Genomic DNA, 18,717 nt, shown 5'->3' with positions numbered 1-18,717 from the left:
GGCACTTGAGTGGCTCAGTGGTTGAGCGTCTGCTTTTAGCTCAGGTGGTGATCCTGGAGTCCCGGGATTGAGTCCCACATGGGGCTCCTCATAGGGAGCCTGCTTCTCCCTCTTCCTCTCTTTCTGTGTCTCTCATGAATAAATAAATAAAATCTTAAAAGAAAAAGAAAAATAATTTGAGAAAAAGCCCTATATTTATGTTTAACTAGTTATTTCTTAACCAAAATCTGTTACCAAGAAAGTAAATATTAAGATATGGCTACATAAAACTATCAATTTCCTCAAAAATGCAGAGAAATCAGTAAGTTATAAAATATTGGCAGGGTGGGGATTTATGATTCATGTACAAGAGACCCTCCACTCCAGCTGTTGATAGCTGTGCCTGGGCTGTTGGAACACATGGCTCTGGTCTCACTGTGTGACACATGGTGAGCTCACCAATGTCTCAGCAAGAGCTTGTAAGGGGAGAAAGTGACATTTTTTGTACTAAAAGTGGGATTTCATCAGAGTAGTTCAGCAGGGCCTCACTTTGGAGAAAACCTAATATAAAAATTCCAAACTTATGAAATAAATATATTGGGGGATTATTTCTTATTCAAGGTAAATCACCAAGGCTATATGACCATTGCCTTGTTTATATTATGTGCATCAGTATTGATTGTAAGTATGAATTCAATATTTACACAAATTTACACACATAATTTAGGATTGGAGCTTGATCCACTCAGACAAGAGTGACATTATTACAAGTTGAAAACTGGCCATTTGATTCTACAATTCACTTATAGGTCTTTGTTTCCCTGATTACACAATAAGGGGAATTGGCCTAAAGTTTCTTTTAACTCTAAAATCATATGATACCTTGATTTTTCTGAGACAAGTCTTCTGCTACATCAATGGCTTTAGAAGTTCATAGTTCCCTCATATCTTCCTTTCCACAAACCTCCTATTTTGAAGAATAGTGATTTGGGCCAATGCTCTAGGAACCATACAAGTAGTGGACTTCCTGTGGTTCTGGAACTAGGGTTAGAAATCCACACATCTGGATTTCTATGGACATGTCAGTCATAAATTATCTTTCAATCCCCAAACACCGGTACAGAAGTCTATGTAAGTATTAACGTTTTCTACGGGTAAAATGCAATTTTTATTGCATTAAAACGGTTTACAAATACAAAATATAATGGTTTGTCTCTTCTAAAATCTCCCCAAAAAGTGAGTACATAAAAGTTTCTCAATTTCTTGTGTTTTTTCCCATATAGTTTCGTATATTTGCGGTGTCCGCCACCACTTGTCTATGGAAGGAGGAGACAGTATAAATGGGCAGTAAATTAACGTATCTGGAAGAACAGAAGATCACTGACTTTTAGGTCACTGGTTTATTTATGCCTACAAACGTAAGGCTGCAATTTTCCATTCCTACATAAACAATCATTATGCATTAATTCAACAACTGTATCTTGAAGTTTACTATGTTCCAGGTCTTCTGCTGGACGCTAGATTCAAGATATTACAGCCACACAGGCTCTGTGCCCCATGAAAGTTACCACTAATGCAGACCTAAATATTAGATAAATTATACCAAATATATCTGTCATTACAAACTGTGCTAAATGTAATGAAGGAGAAGAAAACAGTATCAAGAGACAGAATAAGTTTCTCAGCCTAGAATTTGGAATACTTGAATCTTCAAAACAAGCCATCTTTTATATAAGGTGTCTCCTGTAGATCAGATACCATATCGAAGGCCAGGCTGGGGAATGCAGAACATCCTGTCTCTCTGTTCCCTATCTCTCTTTTCCCTCCTCATCCCCAGGTGCTCACGTACTAACTTCTTTCCTTCCTCCTCCTTCAGGACAAACAGACAGGCCCTCATGTCCATCCAGTTATGAAAACCAATGCCTAGGAAGTCCAGTACTCTCCTGGGAATGAGCCACGGTAAGTGGTCTCTCTGTTATAAATGTGTGTGAATTGCATGAAGTAAAGAAGCAGACACACCAGACATCAGAGCTCAGAGTGGTAGGCCAGGCCCTAAATCCCATGTTCATTTTTCTGTCTTCGTTTTCCTTGGTTTCTCGGCAGCATTTCACACAGTTGGCTACTACCTCTTGCTTGAAATGTAACCCCTCTTGGTATACTCTCCCCACAACCTTCCCCATTTCTCTAACCACCTCTTCCTCCCCCATCTCTAAATGTTGGAGTTTCTCAGGTGTCAGTCCTGGGTCCTCTGTCCCTGATGAATCTCCTTCTCTCCTTGATTAATCATGTCTATTCACATGGCTTCAAATGTCATGTGTGAATGATGATTCGCAAATGTGTGTTGCATGCTGAAAAAACTAAGTTCTTATTTAAAAATTAATTATTTTTAAGATTTTATTTATTTATTCATGAGACACAGAGAGGCAGAGACATAGGCAGAGGGAGAAGCAGGCTCCCTGCATGGGGCCATATATGGGACTCAATCCCCAGACCCTGGGATCCCAGCCTGAGCCGAAAGCAGATGCTCAACCCCTGAGCAACCCAGGCATCCCTCTTTTTTTCTTTTTTTAAGTAAGTTCTATACCCAATACAGGGCTCAAGCTTATGACCCTGGGATCAAGAGTTGCATGCTCTACCAATTGAGCCAGGCAGGTGCCCCCAGACTATATTCTTTTCTTTTTTTTTTTAATAAAGATTTTTAATTAATTTATTTGAGAGAGAGAGCAGAGCAAGTGAGAACACGAGTTGGTGGGGAAGGGCAGAGGGAGAGGGAGAAGCAGGCTTCCTGCTGAGCAGTGCCCCCCCCCCCGCCACTGTGGAGCTACATTTGACAGTGATCATGACCTGAGCTGAAGGCAGACCCTTAACCAACTGAGTCACCCAGGGGCTCCCAAAACTAAATTCTTAATTCACATTTAAAAAATCCTGTTCCTCTTTCAGTCTACCCTACTGTATTTGGTATCATTACCATCTACCCAACTGTACCAGTTGGAAACCTAGGAGCATCCTTATGTTCTAACTTCCCACCTTCTTCACACATGCTATCATATAACCTTAAATCAGGCCACGTCTTCTCATCACCTCTCCTAGCACACTAGGCCAAGCTATCATCATTTCCAACCTGGACCACTACAGTAATCCAAGGGTTTGCCTACATTCCCTTCTCCACGAGGTAGCCATTTTTCTCTAGGTTAAAAACTTTGGATGGCCTCCTATAGTAGTTTGAAAAAAGAAGTCCAAATATTTTACTAAGAATCCTGCATGATGACCTCTGCAAGCCTCTCCAGCCTCATATTGGGCCATTTCTTTTTGCTCATTGTGTCTAAGACATCCTGATTTCCTTTTCACTTGCTTATTTATGCCAGGCCCCTTCCTATCTCAGGGCCTTGGGTATGCTCTTTCCCCTGCAAGGAACATAATGAACCTTTACTTTCCACACAGTTGGCTCCTTGCTCAATCAGCCTTAGTTCAAATATTCCTTGCCCAAGTCTTCTCTGATTATGCTCTGTATCAAGGTTCTCCAGAGATGAACCAGTAAGATAGATGGTAGATAGATAGATACACACACATACCCCCCCCCACATATACATACATACATACATACATACATACATACATACATACATACATTGTTGGGGTAACAAAGCTGAAATCTGCAGGTCAGCCCAGAAAGCTGGAAGCTCTCAGAAGCTGATGCTGTAGTCAGGAGAATTTTTTTCTTATTTTCCTCAGGGAAATCTGTTTTGCTCTTAAAGCCTTTCAGCTGACTGGATGAGGTCCACCCTCATTATCTAGAATCATCTCCTTTATTTAAAGTCAACTGATTTTAGATATTAACCACATACACAAAATATCTCCACAGCAACACTTAGCCTTAGTATTTTGTTGAAAAATAGTACTATAGCCTCGCCACGTTGACACATAAAATCAACCGCCATACCTGGCTAGGATTTGACTCTTCAATCTTTATTTCTATGCCATTAACATATGCATTTCATTTCCTCATACCAGGTACCTTGATAAGGGCCTAGAATTTTTTCCTCATTACTATTCCCAAGGCTGGACTGAGGCACTTTTGACATGCATTAGAATTTCTGGGCTAAGGAATTGATTGCTTCCACAAATCCCCCCTTACTTGTATTTTTCCAGTCAAAAATTTTGCCCATTAGAGATAATACTTAAGCGTCAAACATTGTCAAAAAGTAAACTCAATAAGTGGTAGTAATAATCCCATTGCTGGACATTCTAAGCTGGTTTTGATTTTGTTCTCTCTCTTCACTATAGCTTCCTATGACTCTAAGTATTCTTCTTTTGTACTTAAGCGTGATTATTTAGGAAATACTTAATGTCTGATGCTCCACAGATTAGCACCCAGATGTGTTACTTAGTATTTGAGAATCCTGAAATTTTCCTTGCAAGAAAATAGTGTCTTTTTTTTTTTAATATAAAAAACACCTTTCTCTTTATACCCTAAGAGGAAGAATACACATTATAAGATGACAGGGAAAATATGTGGGAGAGACAGAGCCTCAATCATTTTCCTGTAATTAATTAATAAGCTTGTTCTACTGAAAACAATGCAAAATCCACCCCTCCTTCTCAAAGAATGGAAGGGAGGGTAAAAATACATAGTTCACTAACTGTAGTCAAATAGTTAACTTCTTTAGCCATAATTATGCTAAGGTTCCCAAACTTGGCAAAATCTAGGGTATTAGCAAATGGGAAACATATCAAGACCAGAAATGATTTTCATATTAATTCTCACCAGTATCAAGTAAATGACACCCACCTGCAGTCTTTGCTCAGTTACAAGGTGGAGGGGGGTGCGGTGTAGAAGGCTAGCTGGATTGTGAATCATGTGGGCCACTTGTTTGCCTCCTCCTTGTGATAATGATCTTCCACCCAACCAACTGAGCACCTCAGAGGGTGGGGGAAGGCAGGAGTAGGGACAGGATAATATCTTCCATTTGGTCTACGTTGCTTTTCTTTAGAGGTACCAAAAGAAGGGAACAGAGGTTGAAATTAATGAGGTGGAAATGAGATTCTGAATTATCAGTGCATTTCAATTATCTCTGCTCACCGTTGCAGGTTGACTGCACTCAATTTCCTTTAGACTTCCCTAGCTAGAGAAGTCTAGACTCATGAGAAAGAAATACTTCTTTTTCATAGGAACTCTATTCCCTGTATCTACCTCTATTGTTTTAAAGGGCGGTTTAAAAAGCTTAATGAGGCCTAAGTAGAAAACCATTTTTACTTTTTGTTATAGAAAGCCTTGAAGGCATTTTTGTCAACAAAGGGTTTCCCCTAGTGTCTTTGGACCATATTTCTGAAAAGCTTTTCCATGTCACTTCCCTGCATATGTTCCCCAGACTAGAGGAATGTAAGTAACATAACATACCCTCTATATACTATTTTCTTCCTCAGTTCCTCATGTCCTTGTTGGAAACATAGCTTTCATTCTTTAAGACTGCTTTCAAGTTCTAATATCAGAGAACTTCTGCAAAAACCAGATATGGGCTTGATGTACAGCGGATTGAGAAGTTGAAATAACATAATGCTTGCATACAAAAGCAGTGAAAAGTCAATTATGTTCTTTCTCTGTGGGTACAGTAAATAATGATAAACCAGGCAGGGAGATCATAAAGTTCCTTTTTTTTTTCTTTTCTTTTCTTTTCTTTTCTTTTCTTTTCTTTTTTCTTTTTTTTTTTTTTTTAAGGAAAAGAAAGAGTATAGCTAGGAAAGAAAAGAGAAGGGCTTTGTCTCTGGTTGACCAGCTAGCCCAGAGATTCTATCAGAAACAGTAAAAATTGCAGCAATTTAATGATGGCTTACAAGATGGAGAGTGCCATTGGTTTGAGGTCCGTTGTTGGGTATTTTTGGAGGACCTGGAGTGGGCCTGCAAGGAGGTAATGTTTGAGGTAAAGAGAAGTGAGGGGCAAGATTCCAGTCAGAATCTGACAGGGGTACAAAGGTCAGAATGAGGACAGTGATGTGATGGGAATAGGCTCTGAGGAACATTGTCTGTCCTACCCAAGGGAGGGGCTGCCCCACAGGAGAAGGATATAAGCCTCCTTTTCTCTGAAGAAGGGTCAGGGACAGGCAGTGTGACTGAGTAGTGGCCTGTGCTGTTTCTTTCTGGCAGAAAGCCTTCATTAAGAGTTTCTCAACTGCCAAGGAAATTAGGCCCCCGTTCAGCCAAGTTAAAATTCAACCCTTCACCTCCAGCCCCACTCCTTCCAGATCCTTTAAAATTGACCATAAGACCTTTAAAATTGCTGGAATAATGGGGCAGAGAAGAAAAGATTAATGGTTTTCCCTAAGCAATTAATTTGGGCCTGCTATTTGAATAACTAATGTTCTAGTATCCTCTTATTTTGCTTTCCACTTAAAATTCAAAGCAGACTCATAACTACTCCATATGAGAACAAGTTCTGGAGTTTCCTGTCACCTATATAGATAAATTATATAGTTATACACACACACATACACACTCCAGAGTTACAATTCATCTCCCTCCTTCAGTTTTTTTTTCTTAAAGATTTTATTTATTTATTCATGACACACACACAGAGAGAGAGAGAGACAGAGAGAGAGAGAGGCAGAGACACAGGCAGGCAGAGGGAGAAGCAGCCTCCATCCAGGGAGCATGACGTGGGACTCAATTCCGGGTCTCCAAGATCAGGCCCCGGGCTGAAGGTGGCGCTAAACCGCTGAGCCACCTGGGCTGCCCCCTCCTTCAGTTTCTAATACTGGTGCCAGAAATACAGTTTCTGACCTGGTGCCCTTCACCTTTTAAGTAGTGAAGACAGTAAAGGAAATCTTAGCATTTGACATTCAGCGCATCATAAACACACAGCTATACATGCAAGTTCTGTAGGAAAGCACAGAATTATCATACTACTTGAAAAAAAAAATAGCCATTTCCTCCAGGAAGAAAAAAACATTTGGCCCAAGAATTTTGTATTCTTCTTCTTCTTCTTTTTCTCTTAATTCCTGAAACCTACCATGAAGATCCCAGGGAATGAATAGAGTTTCCAAGTTTGGTTCTTGGTTATTCCGAAACACTTTTTTTTGGGATATACACAGATGTGTGGATCTTTATTAGATATGGTCTTTGCCCAAATGCCTAACTCAGTCTGTTTTCTTGCTATTATCTTCAAGTGAAATCCAAATCTCTAGGAGGAACTTAAAAAAAATAAATAAATAACACCTGGTCTGGCACCCAAAACCTTAAGGGCCAAAAGCCAGAGCAGATTCTCTAGCTATAAGAATCAAACCATTCATCGTCTGGCCTTCGGGTCTGCCAGCCAAGAGGGAACAGGAAGCTTGCTGTGAGTCCAAGACTGTGGAATGCAAAACCCCAAGCAGTTACTTGCTGTGGTTTTAAGCTTTGTCCTGAAAGTTAAGAACAATGTGAGTGCTCTTCTAAATAACATTGTAGTCAATAAATACCCAACTAGCACCTAAAGTCTTTGAACCTATTCTAGAAGTCACTCTTTACATGATATTTTAACACCGTATTAGTCTTTAAAGCAAATTTAATATGGGTACTCATGTACCAAGTACCCAGACTGCCTGCCTGATTAGGTTGCTATTTAAGACCGAGCAGATCAAATGCCCTCCCTAAAAATCCTTAGTAGGCATTTTAATGCCTTATGGAAACCTCAGCTAGCTATTGGACAACCTTTCTCATGGGTCATCCTTGAGTTATAGTTTACAGATTTGTATGGGGTGAGAGGGCTGTTTGAGCAGGATCTGAGTTTGTCGTGGTTCACATATATGTGCATTTAGACTCTATGTTCGCTGGCAATCCAATTTAATAGCTCATTTCCAAATCCTTTCTTGGAAAAGGAATTCAGATTACATAATCATGAAAAACAAACCTGTTGCCACCCAGCATGAGCTAACATGTTATAGTACTTTATGGCCTCAGGTTAGTAAGCCAGCACCCGGTTTCTTGCACCAAGGAGAACACTGGGAAAGTGAAGATCTGCCAGTTTTGTTAAAGTAATGCCTCTTAGTGGTAATGACATAGGCGATTCACCTTTGTCGTTAGATCACACTACCTTAGGTCTGCATGATCATTAGCACCTTAGGAGCCGATTAAAGCAATTCTTTAGATTAGCTCGTCTTAGTAGGAAGACCACCTTGGGTGTTCCTAGTCATCCTCAAGATTCCCATCAAATGCATCCTCTGCAGCACAGCCTTCCCTGACACAAATGAAGTCATGAGCTCTGATCCTGTGTAGCCATCCACAAGCATAAATTGTCTATCAAATTCAACCAAAGAATTGGGGTGTTCTGGGTTTTTAAATGCTTTCATTCAGATGGGCTTGGGAGATAAAAAGCCTCTCAACTCAATTTAATACTATATTTCCTGGCTTAAGAGCCATACACAGATAACCTTGTGGTTAGTACACCTTATAAACTTAGTATTGGGTGTAAAAATCACCTTCATTCTTCCTGTAGAAATTAAACATGATTGGGTGAGACAACCTATTCAGAATAGTGGGTGTCAATAATTATCTTTTTTTTAAAAAAGACTTTATTGGTTTATTTGAGAGAGAGAGAGAGAGAACATGAGTGGGGTGAGGAGGGCCAGAGAGAGGGAGAAGCAGACTCCTCACTGAGCAGGGAGCCTGACCCAGGGGCTTAATCCCTGGACCCTGAGATCATGACCTGAGCCAAAGGCAGATGCTTAACCTCTGAGCCACCCAGGTGCCGCACCAATGGCTATCTTTTGAAAACTCACCATGTGGCATGCTGCTAAGAGCTTTACACAGATGATTCACTTAATTCTCATAAGAACCCTAGTAGGTGGATAAGGGTGAAGAGAGAAATTTGCCCAATGTCTCACAGCCCTAGTGGTGAGGCCTGGACGTGTTCTTCCATCTGCCACGTACACCTCTGCACTGGGCTATCTCCTTGTTATCACACTGCAGAGGGATCCAGACGACAAGGATCACACTCTCCAGTTGCTGAGGTCAATGGGTCATGCAGAATACGTATTCTGTCAAATTTTTTTTTCATGAAATAATACCCTTTCTCTTGGTAATTAAAGAACCAGATGCAAATCTGAAAAGTGTTACCTGTTTTTGTTTTTGTTTTTTTTAATAGTCAAGTGTTCCCATTTTTCTGGTTCTAAGATCTCAGAAGTAAATTCTCCTGGAAGGGAAAATATAAGGGTTATTTATTTATTTATATTTAAAGATTTTATTTCTTTATTCATGAGAGACACAGAGACAGAGAGAGAGAGAGACAGGCAGAGACACAGGCAGAGGAAGAAGCAGGCTCCCTGTGGGGAGTCTGATGTGGGACTCGATCCCAGGACCCTGGGATCACAACCTGAGCCAAATGCAGACGCTCAACCACTGAGCCACTCAGGTGCCCCATAAGGGTAATTTTAGATACACTTTGTCTCTCAAGTATCTGCTTAGCCAATACTAGACAAGAGGGAAAAAAGTTAGGTCTCTTCAGCAGCTACTCCTTCTGCAACTTCTAGGAGGCAAAGGAGACAGGAATGAACAGTTTTTACTCCGTTTGCTTGTGCTTCGCTGGCACTCTGCCTCATGCACTGAGCTTTTAGATGAAGCAAAGCAAGGTGGTTACTCTCCAGCTGTTTCTCTTCCCTCTTCTCCTGATGTCTTTCTTTCACCAGACAGCTGGGAGAGTAGAGTTTGAGGAGTTTCCAGTATTTGAACAGGGGCCCTTGGATCTATCATTCACAAATTCTACATTTTTTATTGAAAACTTACTATGCACCCAGCAAGGAAGTAGGCATGAATGCGTTCAGTACTCAGCTTTTTTTTTTTTTTTTTTCTGGCTACTGAGGGAACTGGATTCTGTTAAAGTCAGGCAGACCTCAGATGCTGTTCAAATATTGCCTTCACTCTCAAAAGTAGTAGTAGTTTTAGGGTTGTGAAGTGTGGAAGGCATTCGGAATTAGGGAGGGTGAAGAAGTCAGGGCTCCCCTGGGGAGAAAGTGAAAGGGAATCATCATAAGGTATTTATCTAGGGCTTTTCTGGTTTGAGAAGGGAGGATTGGAATATAAGGAGGGCACAAAAATTGTTGTCTATTTATTCTGTGATAGATAATGGAGCCACAAAAGTTGCTGTCTCTTTATTTTGTGATATATTATTCTGTGCTATTTATTTTGTGATAAATAAAGATATATTTTCTAAAACTATAGCTTAGAGGCTCAGTATTGATGATTTCCCTTCTCTCCATGCCACCAGGCCTCACCTAAACACACAGGGGTTTGAATTCATGTAATAGCTGTTGGGAGACCACTAAGGTAGGTTTGGCTGAGACTCCCATGGTTTTAGCGCTGAAAGTCACACCGCCCTGAAACCCTTCCCTCCTAGGTCATGCTGTCATCCTTACTGCTCCTTGAAATTCAGCAAGCTAAACCTATGTGACCTTCATATGCAGGGTTATATTTTGCAGAAAATCAACTGGGACAATTTAAAAATATTATATCATCAGGTATTTTTTTCAATGTCCTATACCTTAAAATAAAAACAAAAGAACCTCCATCCAAATTCATTTAGAAATATTCTCACCAATTTAGGGCATGAATGATTTAACTGTTCTCCAGTTTAGGCTTAAAATACAGTGACTATACAATTTAGCTGCCCAATTAACATATTTTGAGAGCAAAAGGGAGATTAAAATTATTTAAAATGGGGGTACCAAAAATAAATAAATAAAATAAAATAAAATGGGGGTACCTGGGTGGCTCAGTGGTTGAGCGTCTGCATTCGGCTCAGGTAGTGATCCCAGGGTCTTGGGATCGAGTCCCACATGGAGCTCCCCACAAGGAATCTCTTTCTCCCTCTGCCTAGGTCTCTGTGTCTCTCATGAATAAATTTTTTTAAAAATATTTAAAATGTATAATCATAATATATTTATTTATTAACAAATTGTTTTTTTTTATATTGTTGGATCTATAAAATAGTGCCAATAAAAACCATTTTCAAAAAAAGAATTCTTTCAGGGGTGCCTGGGTAGCTCAGCCAGTTAAGCATCTGCCTTTGGCTCAGGTCATAGTCCTGGGGTCCTGGGATCCAGCCCCATGTCGGGCTCCCTGCTCATCGGGGAGCCTGCTTCTCCCTTTCCTCCTCATTCCTGCTCTCTGTCACTATGTCTGTCTCTCTCTCAAATAAATAAATAGAATAAAATCTTAAAAAAATGATTCTTAAAAATATATATACCCATGTATATTAAAATAAAACATGTGAAACATGTTGATTATCTGAATATTAAAAATAGTCTAAGCAGAATAACTGTTGTTGGTATATATTCATATACTTTATCCAGTTTCTTAGCTTTATCATTTGTTAATACTCTGTTATTGGTGTATTTCTGAAGAATGTATTTTTTCAGTATGATCTTATTATATATGTATTTTAAAAATAAATTTGCCACATTCCTTGTCAGTTGACTCCTCTCTATAGTCCACAGTATTTTTAACTGAGAAATTATTCCCCCAGTGGTGAGGGTCATAGTAAACTCAGAACAAATTCTGCTAAATGGAGGAAATTCTCAGTTCTATTCTTTTTATTCTGAAATTTGTAGGTATTTCAGCCAAGATATTTTCACAGATGATTTCTGTTTGCTTCTTTTCACACTAGATTTAACAAGTACTTTTATAAGACAAAACTTGTAAGTTCTATTTGTACTTTAAAACATTTTATATAATGCCAATGCTTCAAACTTGTTAACGTTTATGATTTCATTCCATTCTAGCACAGAATATACATTTATGAAATAAAACAAGAAACTCCATCAAAAGATTATTCCACAAGTCTTGGTATTCCAAGGCACAATTGTAGAATTTCAAAATTAAATCTTGTAAATTGATGAGGCTGTCATTGTTTATTTAATTCTTTCCTTGCTTTTATAGGATAAATTTCAATATTTCCTTGTTTCCAAATTTTGTTTTTAATAACTGCAATTCTCTAAAAGCTTCACGGAACATTTCTGCTCTATCGACATCCTATTTAACATGAAATTTATTGATAAAAGTTAGAGTTGATGTAGAATTTGTATTTATGAAACTCATAATACAAATACTTTTATCTTCAAAGTTCAACTTTTTAATTGAATTTACAGTAGTATTTACAATATGGCCAGATGAACTTTTTTTTACTTTGATTCCATGATTTTATGAAAAATATCGAACACTTACTGAAATCAATCAATTTGTAATTTGAAGCATCTGTTGACACAATAAGAAAGGAGTCATTTAGCTGTCTGCAGAGTTCTAATTAAACCAAACATATTAACAGCTATTGCTTCATATTTCATACTTGTCCAGGAAAATCTTAAAATAATGTCTCATGTTTAAAGTAAATCCCGGGACCTCCAAAGCACATTCATTTTTTTCTAGTTTTCATTACTACAGCTCTCATGGTGGATAGTAAATGGACAAACATTTTTAGGTACATGATATAGTCCTCACCAATGTCACTGAGAAATGAGAATTCTGTACTTAATTTTTTCCACTAAATACGCATTTGCTTTGTCTTGTTTCTTGAGTTCACTGCTGCTGTGAGGGTTCATCGCAAAATCTTTAAGAAGCGTTACCAAACAAAAAGTAAATAAAGACTCGTAGATTTACGCCATCTAGTAAATGACAAAATCATTTTAGCAGGATTGTTCACACCACTATATATAAGCCCTCTGGCGGGCATGCTTAACCCCCACCTCCACATCTATCTCACATTCATCAAATTTCTCATTTCTCACATTTCACAGGGATCCCACCCACTGGCCTATGCAGCCTAAAGGCTTCATCATCTCCCAGGCCTGACTCCCAACTAAGGCACAACTGACTCATACCCCAGATGGCCACTAGGGGCAGCAGCAACCAACACTTCTTCCAGTCACCCAACCCAAAGGCAGCCAATGCCCCCTGTATGCAATCACTCTTCATCAGCCCCAGCCTTTAAAGCGGTGGAGTTGATTAACTGCGTCAAGAAGGTTTTCGAAAAAGTGAGAGGAGTTATAACTGATAGTTCAGATTTAACCTGTAGTTACATGTTGAACCCTGTTTATTGCCCATATACATCACACACTCCTAGAGAAGAGCATGATAGAATATGGTAGTACAAACTGACCTACCCCACTCAGGTTGGTTTATTCTAAAACAACTGTTAATAATATTTTGTTAAAAGCAGCAAAAATAACAACAACAACTCTGAGACACATGTTAAACCAGAGGGATGCCGGCACAATAGAAGTAAACCATGAAGTATATTCACTTTATCTTTTGACCACAGGAGTGCTTCATAAAATGAATTTCCGTACTGCCTCTTAAACCTACTAATTCAGAACTAGATATAGCTTCCAAATTTGCGCTTTAGAAGAGATTTCCGTGATCTTCTTAGGGGCACTAAAGTTTTATTTCTGGTTTAGAAAATGCCTTCACCTTTTATTTCAAGGTGTCAAACCCAATGATTACAGAGATCAGGAGAATCATGCACTTTACTACATGGTTAACCTAACACCTGGATCAAAACTGTTATTGAAAGTGAGCTAGAGACAAATTGAACTTAAATTCAGTCACGTGATGATAAATACTGTCATCTCCTTCAGCAAACTTGACTTGCAAGTTGGGAGATTTATTTTTGGCTGTATCATTGTCTTTTTGGAAACTTGGACTTGTAGTAACAGCCACATTTTTTTCTTTGAGGATCAAGTTTCCAGCCAAGGAATAGAAAATATAGTGAACATTGATTTTAATCAATGTTTGAAAGAAATAAGCACCAGGTAAGCATTTTTTTAAATGAAATGCCACTGAAATTTTTAAAAATATGTAGATTATTTCACTTCTTTTATAATAATTGCTATTGCAAGAGCCGTAATAATGTGTTTCTAATTTCTGTAAGATAATTGATTCCAGAATGATGAAGGTTTACCTGTTTAAATTATTTTCTGTATTTGTAATTTTTTTGCCAGTAACTTGTGTGAATTTTTAGAACCATCTTATCTCACTGTCTTCAGCTACGAAATGAGATTTTAGTCTGAATGTCCAATGTTCATTCTAGTTTCTTAAATTCATCTTTCACAACTTTTTTTGAGTGTTTGGAATTTCATATCATGTGCATGTGTTATCACTTGATCATTCTGTAAATTATGGGCCATTATTTTTTGTTACTTTCCTCTACTTTAAACAAGCAAATGTTAGCTTAAAAAGGGAGTAGTAAGCAAGAACATTAGGTACATTGAGGGAATGGAATTAGAAAAGAGAACATAAAAAAAAAAAACATAAAAAAAAGAAAAGAAAAAAAGAAAGAAAAGAGAACATAGTGAGTCAGGGTATGTGGGACAGTAGTTATTGTTAAAGATTTTCTAAGGTATAGGGAATCACCTAGTGGTGAAAATAGAAAGTGCTTTTTAAAAGTTTAGGATCCCTTTTCTTGCACTTTAATTCAGTTCAGAGCACTGCACAGTGCCCCTATGATAGGTAATCCATGTACTTAAAGCATTCCAAGATATTCAATATTTTTTTGTAATCAACTTTTAAAATCAACTTTTAAAATATTATGTTGAATATGTAGTATTTACCCTCAAGTCTTTCTTTCCTAGAGGGATGGAAAAATCCCCTCATAGCAAGCCTTGAAAATTAATTCTTATCTCAATGAATGTGTTAAATTCATGGTTCTGTAGTCAAAAGAAATCTAGATATGCACAAAACAAGCATAAAAGCATGACCCTTATCTCCTAGAAATGCCTGGTCTAAAACTATCAGGACCAGGCAAATCTATTATGATTTACACTTCTAATTTCACAGATGAGGTAGCTGAGGTTCCATCTACATAAGGGAAGCTTTTTGAAACATTTGAGAAGCTGAGATGGATTTTTCACTTGTCGAAGATAATAAATCATATGTATATGACACCTTCCATTTAGTTTGGGTTCTCCCCAAAGCAGAGACTAAGATACAAACTAGGATGGAAGGAGTTTATTTGGGTGCTAATTCCAGGAAGCAAAGTGGGGACCAGGGGAAGTGAGACAGGGAAAGAGGAAAAACCAGGGGAAGGGTGCTATTTCCCAGTTGTCCCTACAGGCAGCAAGGGCTTAATTTTTCTGCCATCTCTCAGAATTGCACACATGAAAGATGCAATGCTGAGCCATCTATCCACTGGCTCCAACCACATTCATTGAAGATTGTCCGTGGAAACTATAATTATTCCTGTATTTCCAGGCTGTGCCAGGTTATCAGGCTTTCTTAGCTCCAGAAAAATCCCTGGATCAGAGAAATGGAGTGACCTGTGGCTTGCACTTGAGGTGGAATGAGTCTGAGCACACACAGAACAGTCTACTACAGTTCTACCCGTGACACGTGGGCCAAGGGGATGTCCTAACAGCACTTGCTATGACCACACCTTACCCTGCTGAGATCCACTTGTCCTCATATGAAGTTTACTCTGACATTGTGCCTTCAAAATGGTGGCCACGATCTCTAAAGACTTTTCTACAAGTATTAGTATAGAGGAATTAGTAGAATAAGCCACGGTGGTTCCTGCTATTACAACTGGTCCCAAGGCTATGACATACTCATCAACTCTGTGCTCTACCATCCATTCTAGATCTCTCCATCATTGGTCAGCATCAACTGACCTAATTTTTTTGCCTGGTGGGGTATTCCAGAATACCCTGAGATGGGGTATTTTTTTGCCTGGTGGGGTATTCCAGAATACCACTCTGAGATGAATTCTGAGAATTCATCTCAGAGTGGTCAGGCCTTTGACTGCCTTGCCCTTATTGGACTGTGGTGGCTGCAATTACTTGTTCACTGTTATTACCAGACATAAAGGCACAGAGGAGTACCTCCAGTGATTCCTGAGTTCCAGACATATTCTTTCTGCCCCTTTTATGTAACAACAGCAACCCTAGTTTCTCACCATAATCTGGGTTGATTAGCCTCATCAGTATTATAACTCCTTTCTTTGCCTCCTGGTTCAATTGCATAACAAAACCAAAGACCATTTGTAGCCTTAGGGTTTGTGGGAGCCTTTCGTGTCACTAGGAGTAGTGTTCCCCACTCCCACTTTATCAGTAGAGCCCAAAGTAGAATGGGAAGCACATATGGGTTATTGGGAGTGGTAATGAGAAGGGCTAATTTTTGTTCCATTTCTTAGAAGCTGGACCTGGATATTCTAGGTACTGAGGACACAACTTGCTATATACTGGCACAATACAGATGGTGCATCATGGAGGATGTTTCCCTAACCCCATCGGAGGTTATGCCATAACTAGCACCTTAATAGGCTATTCCAAAGTGATATCTGTGTTAGTTAAGGATGCTGTAACTAAGTACCAAAACCAAGTGGCTTCACACAATAGCCATTTCTCTCAGCTCTGGAGGCTAGCAGTCTGAGATCACAGTGTTGACAGGATTGGTTCCTTCTGAGGGTTGTGAGGGAGAACTTGTTCTCTTCCTCTCTCTCAGCTTCAGGTAGTTGGCCAGCACTCCTTGGTGTCCCTTGGCTTGTAGCAACTGCATTCTTTTCTTGGCATTCCCTTGTATCTCTTTTCTGTGTCCAAATATCCCCCTTTTATAAGGACATTGTCCTATTGGGTGAGAGCTTACCCTAACAACCTCGTGTTAATTGATTACATCTGAAACAACTCTGTTTCCAATCAATATTGCATCCTGAGATGCTAGGGGATAGGACTTCAACATGTGAAATTATGGGGGATGCTATTCAACTTATAGCACCACCAGGCCAGCCATTTCCAGGAAATAGGCAGGATATATGGTAGAACCAGTAATCCTATGGTCATGCACATGTTTCTCAATGGGTCCTCTGGTCTAAGACAATTTTAGGCAAGATCCCATAACTGTAAGTCTGGTATTCTGTAAGCCCTCAGAAAGGAAAGTTGGCAGAGGCTCTGTAGAGAGAAAAGAAAAACCCACATCTGGTGTAGGTATTGATTCCTTCAGAGTGGAGGTGGAAAAGATCCAATGCAAAATTGACTTGCCACCCAAGAGGCTGGTTGTTTCCATATCTGTAATGGAAAGATATCTAGAAAATCTACAAATATTCAATAAACAATATACTTCTAAATAACCCACAAATGAAACACAAAATCATAAAGGAAATTAGAAAATACTTGAACTGAGTGAAAATGGAAAGACAAACAAAATTTGTGTCATCCATTTCTCCAAAGAAGACATACAAATGGCCAACAGACATGTGAAAAAATGCTCGACATCACTTGGCACCAGGCAAAACAAATCAAAACCACAGTGAGATACTATCTTACACCAGTTAGGTGGCTAAAATGAACAAGTCAGGAAACAACAAATGTTGGCAAAAATGTGGAGAAAGGGGAACCCTTTTACACTGCTATTGGGAATGTAAGCTGGTATAGCCGCTCTGGAAAACAGTATGGAGGTTCCTCAAAATGTTGAAAATAGAGCTATCCTACACCCCAGCAATTGCACTACTAGGTATTTACTCCAAAGATACAAATGTAGTGATCCAAAGGGGCACCTGCACCCCAATGTTTATAGCAGCAATGCCCACAATAGCCAAACTCTGGGAAGAGCCCAGATGTCCATTGACTGATGAATGGATAAAAATGTGGTATATAGGGATCTCTGGGTGGCGCAACGGTTTGGCGCCTGCCTTTGGCCCGGGGCGCGATCCCGGAGACCCGGGATCGAATCCCACGTAGGGCTCCTGGTGTATGGAGCCTGCTTCTCCCTCTGCCTGTGTCTCTGCCTCTCTCTCTCTCTGTGACTATCATAAATAAATAAAAATTAAAAAAAAATGTGGTATATAGATACAACGGAATATTACTCAGCCATCAAAAATAAAATCTTGCCACTAGCAATGATGTGGATGGAACTAGAGGGTATTATGCTAAGTGAAATAAGTCAATCAGAGAAAGACAATTATCATATGATTTCACTCATATGTGGAACTGAAGAAACAAAACAGGATCATAGCGGAAAGGAGGGGAAAATAATACAAGACAAGATCAGAGAGGGAGACAAACAATGAGAGAGTCTTAATCATAGGAAACAAACTGAGGGTTGCTGGAGGGGAGGGGTTAGGGGATGAAGTAACTGGGTGATGGGCATTAAGGAGGGCACATGATATAATGAGCACTGAGATTTATATAAGACTGATGAATCACTGAACTCTACCTCTGAAACTAATAATACACTATATGTTAATTACTGAATTTAAATTAAAAATTTGTGCCATTAGGTAAAGTTAATATAAAGTTTATTTTTTTATTATTATTTTTTTTAAAGATTTATTTACTTATCCATGATAGACATAGAGAGAGAGAGAGGCAGAGACACAGGCAGAGGGAGAAGCAGGCTCCATGCCAGGAGCCCGACGTGGGACTCCATCCCAGGACTCCAGGATCCCGCCGTGGGCCAAAGGCAGGCGCCAAACCGCTGAGCCCCCCGGGGATCCCCAATATAAAGTTTAAATGCTTATGTTAGCAAAAGAACAAAGCTCTAAAATCAGTTATCTAAACTTCCGCTTTAAGCAGCTTATAAAAGAAAATTAAACTTAAGTATAAAGAGCAGAAATAGATGAAACAGAAAATGGACAAATAGTAGAGGAAAAAAGTCAATAAAATCAAAAGCTGCTTCTTTGAAAAGATCAATAATATTAATAAAATTCGAGCTGGATTGATGAGAGGGTGGTGGAGAGAACACAAATTATTAGCATCTGAAATGAAAGGAAAACAGATAATTACATA

The 18,717-nt window shown here is 39.1% G+C and overlaps 1 protein-coding gene across 5 annotated transcripts in view; it reads left to right on the top strand.

Moving 5' to 3' along the window:
* The first annotated feature begins 1,838 nt into the window (after positions 1 to 1,838).
* Positions 1,839 to 18,717, top strand: part of CENPF (centromere protein F) — an 84,342-nt gene continuing 67,463 nt past the window's right edge. For 2 of the 5 annotated variants that reach the window (XM_041722897.1, XM_041722855.1), the window contains exons 1-3: positions 1,867 to 1,938; positions 12,739 to 12,975; positions 13,676 to 13,752. The gene's annotated coding sequence lies outside the window, so the exon portion shown is untranslated. Of the gene's footprint in view, positions 1,939 to 5,265; positions 5,360 to 12,738; positions 12,976 to 13,675; positions 13,753 to 18,717 lie in introns of those variants that run through there. The other 3 variants (XM_041722881.1, XM_041722872.1, XM_041722889.1) reach the window with 3 other exon arrangements.

This window comes from Vulpes lagopus, chromosome 1 (genome assembly GCF_018345385.1).
Source record: "Vulpes lagopus strain Blue_001 chromosome 1, ASM1834538v1, whole genome shotgun sequence".
Lineage (NCBI taxonomy): Eukaryota > Metazoa > Chordata > Mammalia > Carnivora > Canidae > Vulpes > Vulpes lagopus.
The sequence above is the reverse complement of the archived record's forward strand: the minus strand, read 5'-3'. Positions and strand labels throughout refer to the sequence as shown.